Here is a 16,799-nt window from a genome sequence, read left to right as displayed (position 1 = left end):
GATTACTGCAATGGTAGCACTGAAGCTTGAAAGAAAGCCTCCACCAGCATTTTGAAGGTGGAAAATCCTGTAGAACCTTGATTTTTGCTGAGCTATTTGGAGTTCACAGGAGACTTGAATTCAGTGGAAAACAGAAAACCTTTCTGTTGTCCACTGAGACTCGATTGTTTGATAGCAAAAGTAAGCTTGGCAAAGAACCAGGGAAGTGAGAAATTCCAGTTAAAGAGCTTATGCCTGACTGTGGCTTTGTTTTTTTTTTTCCTTTTCCAAGAAACAAGAGACCATGTCCTTGTCAGATGACATCAGTATATCTTGCTCAGGGCTGATTAGAAGTTTGTTGTGGGAAACCCTGGCTACATTACAGAGCAGAGTAATACAGAGGCTCCTGCTAGACTCCTCCTGACCCGCTGGCACCTCTGTTCTGTACCGAACCACCGCCCCACACAGCCGTTGAAAATACGGTGCCTTCAAGCTGAAGGGACAAAAAATATGGTGCCTTCAGGCTGAAGGGATGAAAGTCTGGCGGGTGGAGGAGTGGCAAAACAGGGGAGGAAGCACAAGTTCTTTCAGTGAGATGTTGGATTTCAGGTTCTCAGCACTTTCATAGGCTGCTGATTGCCAAGAACGGTCATGGGTCTGGATCACTTCTCCTTTTCGTACTAACTAAAGCTGTGATGTTGCAAGCTCTTAAGCTTCACTGAAGAACGACCTTCAGGTCATGCTCAGCACTATTTAACCACTCGTAAAACTAGATGCTTTCTTTCAGGTGAAGGAGTCTAGAAGTGATGGTGGTCTGTTTTTAAAAACATTTATTTTTGTTGTACGTGAATCTTAATTAGGGAGTTGTATTTAAGCTATTAAACCTTCAGCTTTTCCCTTCCTTCAAAAACAATAGCACTTATGGGGAAAAGAGCGTCCTCTCAGCTGCGTTTTAAGAGCTTTATTTTAATTATAAAAATCTTGAAATGGTGGTGGTAGGAAGCAAGGAACTATGGTCTGATATCAAGATAATACTGTCACCTTGGAAGGCCTGCAAACCTACATTTCTCCATCCACAAACTGTATTTACTCCAGTAAGGAGGAAATACGTAAGGGAAGAAAAAAACCTACGTGAGAGGGTGTATATGTGTGTGTTGATAAAACTGTACATAAGAAAAACTTAGAAAAATCCCTCCAGATAAAATTTTCAGAAGAATTTTTCTTCCTTTTTTCAATACAGGAAGGCACACAGCAACTTCTTGCAGCTTTCGCTTGGACATCGACACTTCCACCTCTCTAGACGGAACTGGAGATGAGCTTTGAGAGTGGCTCCTCGTGTAGGTAACAGTAACACCAGTCGGTTTGGACACCGCAAGTACGGACTTGCGGGAATCACAAGTTACAGTGTGTGCCTCTGACCCTGCAAGACCTGGAGGAGGATGTCTGTCCTGGCTGCACTTTAGGCTAAGGAAGAGAATGTCCATTAGTGGGACAAAACCCACGAATTCCCGCCCGTGTCCTACCCCACCTTGCCGAGCCAAGCTGCGCACGCGCAGCTCTCGTTGTACCTACACAGCCCTGCATTATTGATCAAGACAAGGTATGTCTCTTTTACACCGTAGCGAGCAGCTGGAAAGCCCTTGTCTTCGGTGATGCTAAATACATTCGGGCACCGGAGGAGAACTAGAAGCTGTAGGAGGAAGACCAAGAGTGATACCACTAGATAGGGTGAGCCGTTGGTGGGAGGGAACGGCCAAGGAAGGGATTTGTTAAGTGATCACACAGAGGAAGAGGAGGGGAAATAATTTTGCCTAGAATAAAATGTCGGTTGCAATTTTGGGGATATTTTGGTGTACCTTCACAATATACCGCACAGTATTTTTATTTCTAAATTCGCACCCGCATCACCAGGGATACTATTAGCTGTTGAGGCTTGTGGAGGCATCAAAGGTAAAGGGAGACCAAAATAGAAAACAATTCTCTCTAGCCACTTTGGTAGAGAAAAGGAAAAGGGCAAAAGACTAGTGGTAAATACAGAAGAGGGCAGAAGAAGAAGAGAAACCACATGCGGGAGGGAAGGGAACAGAATGGACTTTCAAAAAGATCTGACCTATGCTTAAAGAATAGCTCGGAGTGATGAGGCTAGAGCCGGAGGCAGCCTGAGAATGCATTATTGTTCCAGTCTGAACCTTGTTTACAACAGCATCACCTAAAGTTCAGTGAATTTGTGTTAGAGACCTTTGCAAAGGCTCTGTGTTACGTGTTGCCTCTTAACATGTGGGCTTTGAAGAGGTAATTAAAAATGGTTTCCCTGCCTCGTGGAGCTCAGCTGCGCGTCCCCAGTCTGCACATCCATTCCCTGTGGAAGTGCAGCGCAGCTGGTTGTCTGGCCACCTGGAGAGCAAATCTACCTAAAGACTCAGCCTGGAGAAAAGTTTTCAGCCAGGTTGTTTTCTGATGTCTCAGTGGCCGAGCTGGCTTGTGGCGGTTTAGAGCACTCGTCGCCGTGCGTGTGATAGCATGATTATACCCCACGCGCCCAGCAAGGCAGGGAAGTCTGGTGGTGAGGATGTGCCCGCTGCTGGGGCGGCACATGCGGCAGAAGTGGTGGGCAGGCAGCTATGGTGGCATTTGTGCCGTGATTTGCCATGGGGTGTTTTAAGGAGCCGTGATACATAGCGTACAGTACAGGATGCAACCACAGAAACATCAAGAAAATGTGAAAAATAGAAAAGTGACAAGTGGGAAAATGTAAGCGGGGATTAATTTATACGTGATTTTCTGAGCGACTTCTTTATCCTTTGAGATTTACTTTAAAAACTGTAGTTTTCTTCTCTGCACTGGGGATAGGGTTGCTTTTATTTGGTAGTATTAATGATATAATTTTACTCCTCAGTTCAAGCAGAATACAGTCCTTTTCCCTAGAACAAGTGTGGTTGTCTCCTCGCTAGATGGATTGTCATTTTGGTTCCATTCAGCTAACGTTACATATACTTCACGGGGTTTTGTTCTCCTTTAACATTCGTGGGGCTGAGATTGGTTTCTTATTCGTATATAATATAAGCTGACAGGAGCCGTGATACAGCAGTATGATTACACAGAATAATTCATATTTTTTCTCTGCTAGGCAAACAGATGCACTTGGAACGTATGTCTGTGTGCAAGGATGGCCGTCTCTGTTCAGTCCATAGCAAGCCTGAACCGCTGGGGAGTTTGAGGATGTAGAGGGTTCAGGCAGCTGCTCTGGTCATTTTCAGACTCCAGATGTACAGCAGAAAAGTCCCTTTTCTTCCTGTCGAATATATTAAGAATAATATGTTGTTAGAGGGGAGAGCTAGAAATAGGAAAATATTACTTAAAGGAATGAACAAAGGAAGGGGGATGCTGGCTTTCAACCCTGGCTTTGTGGTCTCCTGTGGAAACCAAGGATAAAAATATCTGTATTCTCAGAAGGGGTTGGAGGCATCAGATATTTTATAAAGCTTATTCAGAATAAGTCTAGGCAAAAAAAAAAAAACAAAACAAAAAACCCAAACCAAACAACCTACAAACCAAGAACCAGAAAAAGAAATTTAACTTCTTGGACAGAAAAATGGCCAGATTCAGCGTGACCGAAAGTAGATATTAAAACTTGTTAAATGATGATGGTCATTGTAGGGGGAGTGGGGGAAGAAAGAGAATTTTAAAATGAAATCTAAATACTTATTTTCCCTGTCTCCATTTTGAAATGGTGCTTTGTTTTGAGCTTTACCTAACTTTGATTTTTCTAAGAGGTTAAGTGAATTACTTCATTTTTTGGTCTAACCGGTCATTAAAAAAGCAGTTATATTCGCATCTCTGTTTGAAACGATGAAATGCAAATGCATCTTTCCCTGTAGGGGTTGTGTGCTCAGGATCCTTCCACAGGGCTCGTCTCACCTCAGTGGAAAAGTGGCCTGTTTAGGCACAGGGAAGACCCTTCCAGTGGTGAGGATTAATACAGCGAGCGCTGGGGGGATGCTGGAACTTGCTGGTTACGTCTGGGACAAGGGCACCGTCTACAGAAATTAAGCTTGGATTTCCCGTATCGGAGTTGTGGGTGCATTCATTCACAGCCTAACGTGCAACTTCTCTAGTGGCTTGGTAATTATTTTTGGCTGCTCAGTGACCTCATCTCCTCGTTGCTGCCAAATGAAAACCAAAAAGTGCCCAAACTTCTGCTTGTAAAAACCAACAGTGACGCGTTTTCCGTCCAGGCTCCGTGGATGCTCGTTCCCTCCTGAACCGTCACTTCAGAATCTCATAGTTACTGCTGAAAAGGAAAGTTGCGGAGCACTTTTTAAATGTTCTTTTCAGGAATACTTCACTTCTCTCAAATGCTGCCTCCACATATTTTAGCTAGGCTCAGGCTGTGTGAGGCACTTGAGGTTGAAGTATCGCTGTGCGTTTGGCTGGACTCTAACATAGGCCCTCCTGGGTTTTTCAGAGGTTACAGCAATCGGGAATATGATTCTTTTCTTCTTTTTTCCTCCAAAAAAAAGTGCCGGTGCCATCCCTCCTTTGTAGCGTTTGGGACTGGGGAGGAAGATGCCGTCATTTAGTGTGTGCTCCTCTGCTTGCATTCCCTCAGCTAGCGAATCCTGCAAAGCACTAGGACCGCTTGCGGATGCTCCTCGGGCGGGGTGGGAGGAAGGGAGGGAAGGAAGGAAGGAAAGAGTGGGCAGGGGGAAGACTGGGCTCCTTGGACAGGGTCAAAGACACTCTGCTGCTGATTGCCACGGATTGCCTTTCTCTCAGGGCGCACCACCCACGCCTGGGCTGTGGCTCGCCTTGGCTTCCCTCTGTGGCGGTGTTCGCGCAGGAAGAGCGAGCCCTTTAAGGAAAGCTCTCTGAAGGGCACCAGGAAAGGGGAGCTACCTGATGGGCCTCTATAAAGGCAGCCCCATCTCACGGCATGAGATGCCAATGGAAGCTTCATGTCAAGAAGGCATACGTGTGAGCTGTGTTATGCCACTTATCCCAGTCGCCGGTGGTTGTTCGTGTAATTAACTTCTGCAGATCCAAGAAGAAAACAGAAAGAAAACTGTGCATGTTGAGCCTCAGCTAGGGATTAGGATTAAATGAAGGTTCAGTGAACGACTTAGCAATGAATGCTATGGCACTTTGTTGGGAGCGAAATATGGGTGGAACAGGCAAGGGCTGGGCACATTATCATTTCTGGCATAATGTTAATTGCATTGCTGATACTCTGCAAGCTGCTGACGGAGCAGGAGCGGCTTCTTGCTGGACTCAGCCCTTGTTGATGCCAGAGGGGAAAGTCTGGTTCCCACCTCTTTAAAAGCCTTGCTGAGTGAAAGCGATCACTGGCAAATGATTGGGAAAATATGCAGGAGAGACTTCTAAGTGCGTATAGGGGGAGATTCTTCATCAAGTGGATGGTAGAGATACTGCCAGGAGTTAAGCAGGATATTCAAGAGTGTGGGTGAAAGGGGAGGAAGGAAATCATTGGAATGCAGGGAAGCATCCTTCCGATGCCCACACACACTACTGTGGGGCTCAGCTATAGCACCGTCTTCACCACGTTGCACTAGAGTTATGGTGAATCCTATTTTGCCGGATTTACCCTTGCGTGCAGCATGGGGTGGCTACCTACACTGGCTGCCAAGCATAACCCGAGGGAGGTGCGTGCCCAAGCTGTGAATTGGGCAGGGCATTTCCAAGGCTGCTAGTGGGACTGTAGTACCTTATTCTTTCATCAAGACAACTCCGTCTGGTTTCTGAAAATCAGCCATCAAGGATTTGCGGGGTAGCCAAGCCTCTACAGAGCATCACATGAGCTAAAGAGAGATTTTTACCCCATCTTGTCAATCACCCAGAGAATCAGAAGGCAGCTTTGCTTTCCCTGCTGCTCAGCCATGGATTGACATAATTTTATTTCAGCTAACGCTGCCTGATTTTGTTACCTTGCCAAGCAACTGAAATATGAACACCTCTGGGCAGCGGAGAGCATAACAAAAGTTCCTGTAGTGGAAAGTGTGATGATCGGTTAAATTATACGGTTACAAAAGCTGGGATTTGAACCTTTTAGTTCCCAAGACCCACTGGCCTCCATGAGTTGAACCAAAGAAGAAATCCCACTGTTCAACGGTAGCCTGACCCGGACCCAGTAACAAGCCTTCACTGCAACAAGCTGTGATGGGAAAAAATTATTGTGGGCAATCCGTCTGCCAGGGCCGAAGAGCATGTGCGAAGACCGTGGTGGAAAAGGCAGGCATTACTTGCAGGTTTCATGAGAAGCAAGAAGCGGTACACTCGGCTGTGTGCGACCACACGCGCGAAACACAGGGCAGAGCTAAATGCGCCGAAGAGAGGTCAGTCCATGGGGGTCTGAACCACCCACACCGAGGCAAAGGGGAAAGCGAGTCACTCAAACTCCTGGGAAATTTGGAGGGATTTGGGCTTGGACCAAAACCAACTGCCAAGCTGCCTTGAACTCTGGACTGTTCAGATTCCAACCTGGATCTGAGCTAAGCAGCCCAAGCCCTTTTCTGGCAGAGACGTCTATTTTGCACGCCGTCTAAAATCGTGTTACCTGATTTAGTGTCTAAGAGAACAGTTCTCTCTCCTTCAAAGTATGTTTTTATGGAGTTAGTTTTATGGGCTGATGTATATGGAAATCATGTTATAAAATATACATATAGAAATGCCCCGTAGGGTATTAAAGTTTTGTTCTACAGGTACTTCGGCGATGTCAAGGATTAGATCTGTCTCCAGCTCTGCCGAGCACAGAAGTGAAACCTGTTTACAGTCAGGAGTAAAGTGTTTTGGCACAAGGGTTTTACAGAGATCACCTGAGACCAGATATCAAGTGGCAGGTGATAGTCCCATAAGAGAAAACAGTATATCCTCCCTCTCCCCTTAAAAAGCAGAATTAATTACCTGCTTTAAAACACAAATACACACACACACACACAGAGAGAAACAATGAGTCCTTTGCGAGCAAGAAAAGAATCAATTTGAGCTGTCAGATGACAAGGTGAGCCTTCTGCATTCCTTTTCAGTTTTAAATCATAGGTTGCGTCTAAAGCAAATTCCTGTGTTCTCCTCTATCTGAGAGTAGCTCTTTGAAGGGTAGAAATTAAGAAGGCCGGTGCAATTTATCCAGCTAATTGCGTACTAATCTGGTGGAGTACAACAGACTTATGGTTTTGGAAGGAGAAGAGAAAGTCTAGAAAAGGGGTGAGATTTACCCTGGATAATGTCATTAAATATACACCCAGGCATCGAATAGGATTTCTTTTTTTCTTTTTTTCTTTTTTTTTTTTCTTAATTTGAACACGCGAGGAATTTCAGTCATGGAAGAACTGTAGATACCATGACATCTTGCATGTAAGCAATTGAATCTGAACAAGATCAAAACGTGATTGTGTCCATATAGTAGATCCTGAATATCCCTTATTCAGCGCCTTGAAGTGCCATTTATAACAGTACAAAATGAGTATAAAGTACTACTGAGGTAGTGATGGGGGTATTTTTCACCAGCCTCAAAAGGAGTCCCTGTAGAAGATGTCAAGCTCTGCAGAATAAGGCCTGGGGATATTAAGGAGCTTGTCACGCAGCAGGCACTAATACACCGGGAACAGGATTTGTAATGATGAAACACCGTGTTTTAGCTACTAAAAGTGTTTCTTTAGCATCTCCCCGTGTTGAGGAAGGTGGGAGAACCGAGAGGGAGGGGGCTGGTTCCCAGTGCGGGGGGCTGCGTGTGTAAGTGCTGGTGGAGGGTGGTGATGCTGCAGGGGATCTGGCTTTCTGGTGGCTCTGAGGCAATAAAAACAGGTTTATTAGTTTGGCGGGGGTCAGGAAGGTCGTGCCAGGCTCCAGTGTTCACGTGGTCTCTGTAGGAATTTGGGATGGTTCAGATGCAGGGATCTTGCTTAGGCCCTGTGTAAAGGAGCACTTTAACTCAGAAAGCTGAATCCTACTGCCCAAATTTTGATTAATTTTTGGGTTTAATCTGCTTTTATTGTTCACACCTTCCCCTTGAAAACCGTGGCCCATGTGAACATGTTGAAACAGAGCACTTATCTGAGTGTGATGATCTTCCTCTCCGACAACCATTTATTGACTTACTTTGAATTACAGAATTGGAAACCAGCTGACTGTGAGGCTACAGGAGTAAACGCTGCATTGCACAATGAAGTGAAAAGCAACTGCGATAAAAAATCCCACCCTGAGCCTTCGCCGAGCGGTGCTTGGGAGCAAGAGCTGGTTTCTGTACAGTGCAGCTGGTGTTTGGCACATCGTGCGGAAGGTCAGCATCCACCGCCCGTTAATCTACAGGTGCTGCGTTTTCCTTTTCTTGACCTTGCCTGGGTTTCAAATCTGGATTAATCCCTCCCCCAAGAGAGTAGTACTGCGGCAATAATCACTTACTTTACGCCCACCCACAAGTGACCGCAGGGGAAGTACACAAGGAAAACTTTCTATTGCTTTCGCGGGGGAATAGGAGAAGAGATTATGTTAGGCAAGAAAAGAGAGGGAGAGAATGAGAGATAAGCATGTGGGTTTTTTCCATACTGGGGTTGGTCTATTCTCCAGGCAACTGCTTCGATAGCCACGGGTATTTGGGTATGTATGGCTGATAGGGGAAATCAGGGGCTTCGCAAACTTCACTGCACGGAACAAAAAAAGTTTGTCTCACATTTGTGAAGCTTGGTATTTGGCGTTTCACATGCATCTTGCTTGCGGTTTGCACCAACTGCGGTCAGAAAGAGCGGCGTTTCACCAGACAAATCTCTTGTAGCAAAAGGCAGAACCCCAAACTTCTAGCCATTGCCTTCGCTTCCTTTTGCCCTGCCCTGCAAAGCCTCCAAAGGGCACTTTCTGAAAACATATATTTTTGTTCTTTGGAACCGTTCTTCGGAACGAAATCTTCCAGGTAGCTCTGAAAGTGAAGACAGTGTTTACCAGTATCCTGCATTGCTGAGCTAATGGATTGCTAGATCAGTAAGGGGAAAGATACTCTAAAATACTGGTCTTTCCCTATTTTACAGACAAAGCGCATTAGATACTACTTGCTGTCTTTCCCAACCATTAGGGTTTTTTTCCTTTTTTTTTTCTTTCTTCTTAATAATAGCTGCTGTAAAAAGTTATTTGCAAATATCTTTTTTTTTTTTTCTGTCAGAGTCTAGCTCTGGGATCACCGATCTGGAAAGCAACGGCAGCCTATAAAGCAATCATTTGCACTGACACTGGGACATACAGAGAATTTAAAAATGTGCCTTTAGTGGAGATTGCTACATCAAAAAAAAAAACCCAAAACCAGAAAAAAACAGAATGCTGAAGCAAAGAGCCACTCACCTTTTCAAGTTTCGCAACAAATATGTCCTTGAGAAATGCGTGGAGGGTAACTACAAAAGGAAAAATTAGCTTAGCATAGAAGAACTAAGCTGCTGGAAACAGGAGATGCAGCCCCTGCACTGCAGGCACCTGCAAGGGGAATGGGGAAATGCTGTTTAGGAGCAGCTGTTTCCATTGGCAAGTGGTTCTCGTGGTCTCCCATGGAGTTAGGACCTTAAAAGAAGTGGAAGGGCACCTGGGAAGATGTGCTAGCCCAATACCCGTGCCTGGGGCAAACGCCCGACCGCTGTTCCCTGCCAGAGGAGCTTTTTGGAGCTGCGCCCGTGGGAAATGGGCTTGCCAGGACCAGAGAGCCGCCACGAGGTTTCACGTGTGAATAGGAGGCTTCATGAAGATATGCCTTGCCTGCAGATAATTTCCTAAAGAGAGATCGTGTTTGGGAGGATCTATTTCGTGCAATGTCACGTCGAGCGGTTGCTCGGCAGGGGGTGGTGGGGGACGTGGAACGGGGAGGAGCAGAAAGGAAGAAGGACAAACTGTGTCCCGCTCCCCTCGCTTAGAGGAAAGCTGAGAGGAGACGTCTTGGGTAATCCTCCTCCGTGGGGCCAGGAGCAGGAGCGTCCTCCACACCTCTTTTACCAGGCAAACTAGCTCGATTATCCTTCTACACCTCCACGTATTTTGTTTTAGTTTCAGACTTACCAGGGAGCAGATGAAAGTCACAGACCACAAGAAGGGCACCAGAGATTTCTCAGTCCAGCCCCTTCGCTTTCCTTCTCTCAAGTGTTGCGTATTCCTATTTTATTTTAGAATAAGGTTCGCAGAATTGGCTCAAGACGGCAATCAGCTAGCAGAGCACAGCACGAAACCCATCCCAAAGGGCCTCCGAGGGCCAATGCTGCATCCAGGAATGTGCCAAAAAGCCTTGGAACAATGGCCACGAGCAGCTGCAGTGGATTTCTGCCGCCTTGATGTTTCTCTGTAGATGAAGAGGAGCTGAAAAAGGAGTAACTGTTACTGTGACCTTGCTTATGGCTCAAATGTCATGGAATCCTAATTTTTATTTAAGAGAGGCCAATTTCCCTGAGATTTTAATTGGAAGAGACTGTGATGCAATGGAGCAGAAATTAACCCACAGAACGTATAATTCATCTCATTTCCAAAGGTTTTTATTGCTGATCCCTTAGGCCCTAAGCACACCCCAGTCTGTGTTCAGGATAAGAAATACCTGATTTCTCTTGTCTCTCATCAAATTAGGCTAGCACAGCCAGTACTTAAAGGATTGCCGTTCCCCAGAAAACTCCACGTGTGGTCCCTGTTTCAGCTCAGCAAAAAATTCAGATATTCTCAGACAAAAAATATGTGAGGTTATCTTAGTCGCAGGCTCATATCCCCGTGTTTTCTTAAGGTAGAATATTTCCAGCCACCTTGTTATCCAGCTGGGAATAGAAGAAGCTGTATAAATATAGGTTCCCATTGCCCATCCATACATGCCACGCTCTCCCAGGAGTGAATTACATATTACTTCCAGAATGAAATAGCAAGGTCCATCTTTCCTCCCAAGCTGTGCCATACGAGTGCTTTCTCTGAGGGCGCCTTCCCAAGGCTGCCTCCTTTTTCTGTGGACCTGTTACCAGCATGAAGAGGGGCACTATTGTGCAGGGTATGAATCTTTCCTTGCCTCTGACACACTGTTATGTGAGCGAAACAGCAGGCCTGTCCAAGAGGAGCCCATTCAGTCCTCGGTGTGTTCATTCATCTCATTATCCTTGTTTTCTTCCATATTATTTAAAGAATCGTATTTATAAAATGGCTTTATCTAAGCCTGATGACGTATCCGTCTCTCTTCTTGACCCAGAGCTGAACGTATTGTGCTGGTGCCTCCCTCCTTGGCACGGAGGCTGAGATGCTGGAGCGGGCTGTCCCTTCTCCCTTAGTGCCGCAGCCCTTGCTGGTATGTCCTTGGCGGCTTGTGTAATCTGCCTGTGTCTGCTGGCCACCTATAACGTGGCAGTGACAATCCTTGGCTCACAGGTAGGATAAACTACCCTGCATGTTTAGGGCCGTGTGAGCATAAACTGCTTGCTCTAGCAGCAAAGTAGCTAAAACCGGTAACCCTGCAGGACGCGAAGGGCAGCAGAGCGAATGCAAAATGCTTGGCTCTTGGCATTCGGTGCAGAGGTTTCTCCTGACATCCTGGAGGACCTGTGGAAGGGAAGTCCTTCCAGGAGCATTTTCAATAACAGAAACACATTGACATGTACATTGTGGGTGGAATATGTCAAGCACGACCCCCCCTGCCCATTTGGGGCAGCGTTTCTGCTGCTGTGTGGGGCTGGAGCCCACAAACATGGAGCTGGAAAAGTAAAGTCAGACTTGGCTGTGCACCTTCCTATCTCGGCCATCTCTCTCTAGCAGCAGCGCTCTTGCACGCAGTCAGCCCAGCCTCAGTCATTCCGTCATTGTTTTCTTCCTGGAGTCGCTGTTTCTTCTCAGCTCTTCCTTCACCTGCGTTGGTCGGTCAGTTAGATGCTCAGTGAAGTTACGGACCACTCGTTTGACTTCACACTCTGACGCACAGTGCTCTTGCTTGTAAAAGTTGCTAACGAGTCCAAGCTGATATTTAAGGCAGCCAGTAAACATGTCCTCGCTAGTGACTGATGAGGGGTGTTTCTGCACAGACTAATGCACATATTGAGACAGATGCATTTTATCACGTCTTTACACCACTTCCTCCGGGATAAATTTTATAGACGCAGTTAAGGTTTTTACAGCATATGAAAAGACTCAGATACTGGAAGGTAGGTTTGTACACCCTCGAGTTTTACAAGTGTGGTGTCAGTGGCGTTCAGAATAACCTCTTGAAAGGCTTTTGCCCTCTTAACTTCAGGAATGTAAGTTAAGTCCTGAAGAGTGCAGAAATAAAATACCCAACGTGGTAAGAATTTACAATGGAAAAAATTAGGTATTTCACAGTTAGTACCTCATTTCTATAAACTTAATTCAGCTCTTCTTTCGAAAGAGGTCTGTAGATATAATCAAAGCTTGTATGCCTTAGTTTTAATTCATTTCCTATCCATTGTATTATATGGTGTTATTTTTATAGTATTCACATATAGTTGACTTTTAGCTCAAATCACTAGTGCAATTTCATCTTTTGCGGTTATTCCTAGCTTTCTCAAATGGGTTCTTTTGTCAGTCTCTAAATAATGGAAATTTCTTAAGCTTGACCTATTTGCCATCTAGAAAGCACAGACTCTGAGATGGATTACCACTTAAGCCACGGCCACCTAAATTACATGGAAGTATAATTAATGACCAGCTTTAATGACCTTTATACTGTCAGGGCGATGAAAAGTTAGCCCTTCTAGAATTAAACAAGCCAAAATCTGTTCTACTTTTCTGTATATGGGAGCTGAAGTACAGGGGAGGTAAATTTCTGAAGCTGATAAGATTTAGTCCAAGACCTGAGTAATCATTGACTAATCCGGGAGAAGCATAGCAGGCTATCGATGTTTGAAGGTCTGATTTACCTTTTGTGCTGATATAATGCTTTGCCTCTAATGGATTCATTTCTGATTTATACCGCTGTAACCAAGAGAAAAGCCTATTTCCAAGGCAGAAGAGAAGTTTGCTATGACGAATAACAAGTGAGGTTTTCAAAATTCTCTAAGCAATTAATTAACCCGCAGCTTCAAAACAGAAATATTCCCGGCACTGTGTTTTCTAGGACTTCCTCCAATATTATTTTAAAGGTCTCAGAGAGCCTTTGCCTGTTCCCACGAGCAACTGTTGTGCCATCTTAAACATGATCCTCTCTGCAAGATCCCCCAGCTGCTTCCTTTAAAGCGTTCCTTCTCCCAGCCTCATCGCGTTTGGATGCACTGTGGAAAAGGGGTGGTTCCGGAGCTGTCATCCACAGCTCCCCCGCGGGACGTGGTGGCTGCGGCTGTCCCCGGCGTTACACCCCCAGGCTGGCTGGCTGCAGCAACATGCCACCCTGCCACACGGAGGGCTCTCCCGCCGGCCCCAGGTGGCTTCGAAGGGGAAAATGGATTTGGGAACCACTAGCCAGAATGGCAGAAGTCTCTTGGAAAGGCAAGTCAGACCCCTTGAAAGTCAGGAAATAAAAAGAACCTGTTGCTAAACCTCTAGGAAGCAAATGGCGGGGCATGGACTGGCCATGCACGGGGAACGCCCACAGCAGGGTTTTGCCTGGGATGAGCCGGAGCTGAGTGTCCCAGCGCCTGGGAGCACGTGTTGTGAACTGCTTTGCACAGAAGCAAGGTGTCCCCTGTCCTCTGGCTGGTGGCTTCTTGAGTTTCTGAGAGGCAGCGCCTCGCACTTGGTTTCTACATGTCACTTAACTTTTGCTTTGGGAAAGAAATGTAACTCTTGGGTGCACGGCCATGGAGGTTTCCAGCCTGCAGCTTGTGTGATGGACTGGCAGTGTCAGTCCTTCTACTGATGTTTTGCCAGAAGACTGGAGCTAACGCATGTGTCAAGTGCAACATGTCTTGTAACCTCTAGAGTAGATGCTATTTGACTGAGGTGTTTTCAGGCTTTTGCACCCAATTCTGCTCTCATTTAGACATCTCTCCTGCTCCTCTGATATTACTGTTCTTCCTACAGCAGCTTAAAAAGTCTGCCTTTCACCTGCCTATTGCTGTTTTATCAGTACTTAGTGCAGGCAAACCCTCACTTGCTGTCTGAGTGAAGAACCTTCTGCGTCATCCTCATGCCTGATTCACCACCCTTTGTGAGGAGGTTTGTCCTTCATTAATTGTTGCTCTTGCATCTCCCCAGGTAGCAGAGTCTAGGGAAAGAAGAAGGAGGCCCCTTGCAGGAGTTACCCACAGTTTACATTGATGTGCCACTAAGAGACATGTCCCTCCTGTCGGGCTTTAACGGCTGTAGCTACGCTTTCTATAGTTCTCCATACCCCGGACAGAGCACTTGGAAAAAAAAAAATGCAGAAGTCTTTGGTCATGGTCAGTCTATTTCTACAAACAAATAAAAGATCCTCAGCTAAAACTAGCCGAGAGCTTCAGACAGTCCAACCACTTCTTCCACTCCTGAAAGCCCTCCTTCCTCAGGGCTGAAATTCTGGTACTGTAAGAGCCAATTAAGTACTTTGCCGCCGACTTCTGTAGGGGCCAGATCTCTGCCCAGATGTTCCTCCTTTGCTTTAACATCTTCACATCTTCCTGCACTCCTGGGCTCCTAGTACCACTTTGTTCCGCTCCCCGTCACACATTTTATTCCTTTTTTTCCCTCCACGATTGACAAACAACTACTTCTGGCAAGCAGCGGAAGCGTCAGGGGATACTCGCTGACATCCTTGCCAGATGATGTTTCCATACAAGTGGGTCAGTGTCGTGACTGGTGCAATCGTTCTGGGGGATACTGTGCCCTCATTCATGACAACAATCAGGCTCTCAAAATCCCTCACATAAAATAGCTGGCAAAGGCATCCTGTTATCTCTCCTTTTTGACTGCTAGCTGGTACAGGCTGCCCTGCCTCATGCGCTCTGCACTGGGTACAGCTATGTGAAGATTTCAGTTTAGTTCTTCGGTTGCTTTTTCTGCTGAGTCAGATCTAATTGCTGTCAGGATGCATAGCTGGTGCTTCAGGTGGTAATGGGAAGACCTAGGAAATGCTTTTGAGCTTTAAAATCTCCTTAAGACAGCTTCTCCCCCTTCCAGAAAGAGGAAGCTTCTAAAACTTGTAAAAATAATTGGTCAATGTGGGAGAGAACTTAGACTGTAATACTAATGCGCTAAAATTCAATCACTGTGCACACCGTGGCATCACTTCAATAGATGCAGCTTAGCAAGCATTAGATTTACAACCATGTTTTTGCCAGCTTGGTCTGCAGAGCTAAATTCTTCAGGACTTCCCTGGATTTTTCTCAGCCAGGTCTCAGCCAGATCTCATCTGCCTCCCTTTCCAATCTTAATGGCCTCCCACATACAGTCCCCTTCTCCGGCTGCCTGGCTTTGCCTCCTTTGGCATTTGGATCTTAGCCCTTCTTTTCATTTTCCCTGGCAGTTTTGGCTTGACCACTGCTTGAAAGACAGAGGGGAAAAAACAGTTTTCAGGGAATTGTCCTAAAAATCAATTGGTGGACTTTCAGGCAACTTAACCTAATGGTTAATTCAAGCCCAAGTGCTGCAGGAGTGGGAGCGGTTTTTGAGGACTGACAGCTCCTCATTAACATCTTGCAGGACTGCTGCGGCTCGAAAGATAAGGGATAATAAGGTCGGCTGATACTTGGCGTGTTTGATTCTTCGGTGTCTCCAAGCTCTGTCCCTGCTGGCTCTGGTTCCGTCTTTGTTCCTTGCTTTGGCAGTATATTATAGGGCAAGGTACAGAGTAGGTAGGACTAAGATTGCTGTTGTCATTCCCAGTTTGTTTCTCTTTTCTGGGTCCGTATGGCAATTTAGTCCATTTATTTTGGTACAAAGAGCAATTATGGAGATATTGCGAGCTCCTAGTTGGACCACTTCAGTGTTTCCCTGGGACCAGCTATAACTGTTTAAGGTAGTTTGAGTGTTTAATGGGTGTAATTAAACACACAACTCTTAGCAGCTAATTTCTATACCTAGCAGATCTTTGGACTGTGCCAATTTAGGAGGCACAATATGTGCTGTAACTGTGGCAGGAGTTAGCAATAAATCTCCAAGGAAACCCCCTGGACACATAGTGCGTAAAAATCTCAGTCTGGTCATGGAGTATTGACACACTCAAAGGTATGATGCCGATGCAATGACCTCGAGTTGAGACCCAACGCGAGGAAATCAGGAACGTGCAATTTAAAAGGATGATAACAATTTCCAATACATAAGCATGGAAGGATGCCTTAAGGAGTGATTAATGTGACATCCCATTAGCTTTAAGTACTACAGAACATCTGGCATATTTCCCCCTTGACTGCAAATTTCTGAGCACGGGTGTTATGTCATCTTACAGTATTCATTTTCTCCCTGTCTCTATGAATCACCGCAGCAATTGTTCATATGAAGGCAATTATATAAATGCATTTGATTAAACTAGCTTTCATGTAGTACAGTGTGCTGGTTTTGGCTGGGGTAGAGTTAATTTTCTTCATAGTAGCTGGTGCAGGGCTGTGGTTTGGATTTGTGCTGGAAGCAGTGTTGATAACCCAGGGATGTTCTTGTTCCTGCTGAGCAGGGCTTGCACAGAGCCAAGGCCTTTCCTGCCCCTCAGCCCACCCCACCAGCGAGGGGCTGGGGGGGCACAAGGGGCTGGGGGGGGACACAGCCGGGACAGTGACCCCAGCTGACCCCAGGGATGTCCCACACCACATGGCGTCGTGCTCAGCACATAGAGCTGGGGGAAGGAGGAGGAAGGGGGGCACTGGGGGTGATGGTGTTTCCCTTCCCAAGTGACCATGACCCGTGATGGAGCCCTGCTCTCCTGGGGGTGGCTGAGCCCCGCCTGCCTGTGGGAAGGA

At 46.1% G+C, this 16,799-nt stretch overlaps 1 long non-coding RNA gene across 1 annotated transcript in view; it reads left to right on the top strand.

The window, feature by feature from the left end:
- The window catches only part of LOC142055550 (uncharacterized), a 98,898-nt gene extending 82,521 nt beyond the window's left edge, over nt 1–16,377 (top strand). Inside the window, exons 8-11 of the long non-coding RNA XR_012659978.1 lie at nt 1,220–1,579; nt 8,104–8,301; nt 9,146–11,355; nt 14,128–16,377. This is a non-coding gene — a long non-coding RNA (uncharacterized LOC142055550). The remainder of the gene's footprint in view (nt 1–1,219; nt 1,580–8,103; nt 8,302–9,145; nt 11,356–14,127) is intronic.
- Nucleotides 16,378–16,799: the final 422 nt, after the last annotated feature.

Source organism: Phalacrocorax aristotelis, chromosome 3, assembly GCF_949628215.1.
Source record: "Phalacrocorax aristotelis chromosome 3, bGulAri2.1, whole genome shotgun sequence".
NCBI lineage: Eukaryota > Metazoa > Chordata > Aves > Suliformes > Phalacrocoracidae > Phalacrocorax > Phalacrocorax aristotelis.
This window is presented reverse-complemented; position numbering and strand designations above follow the sequence as displayed.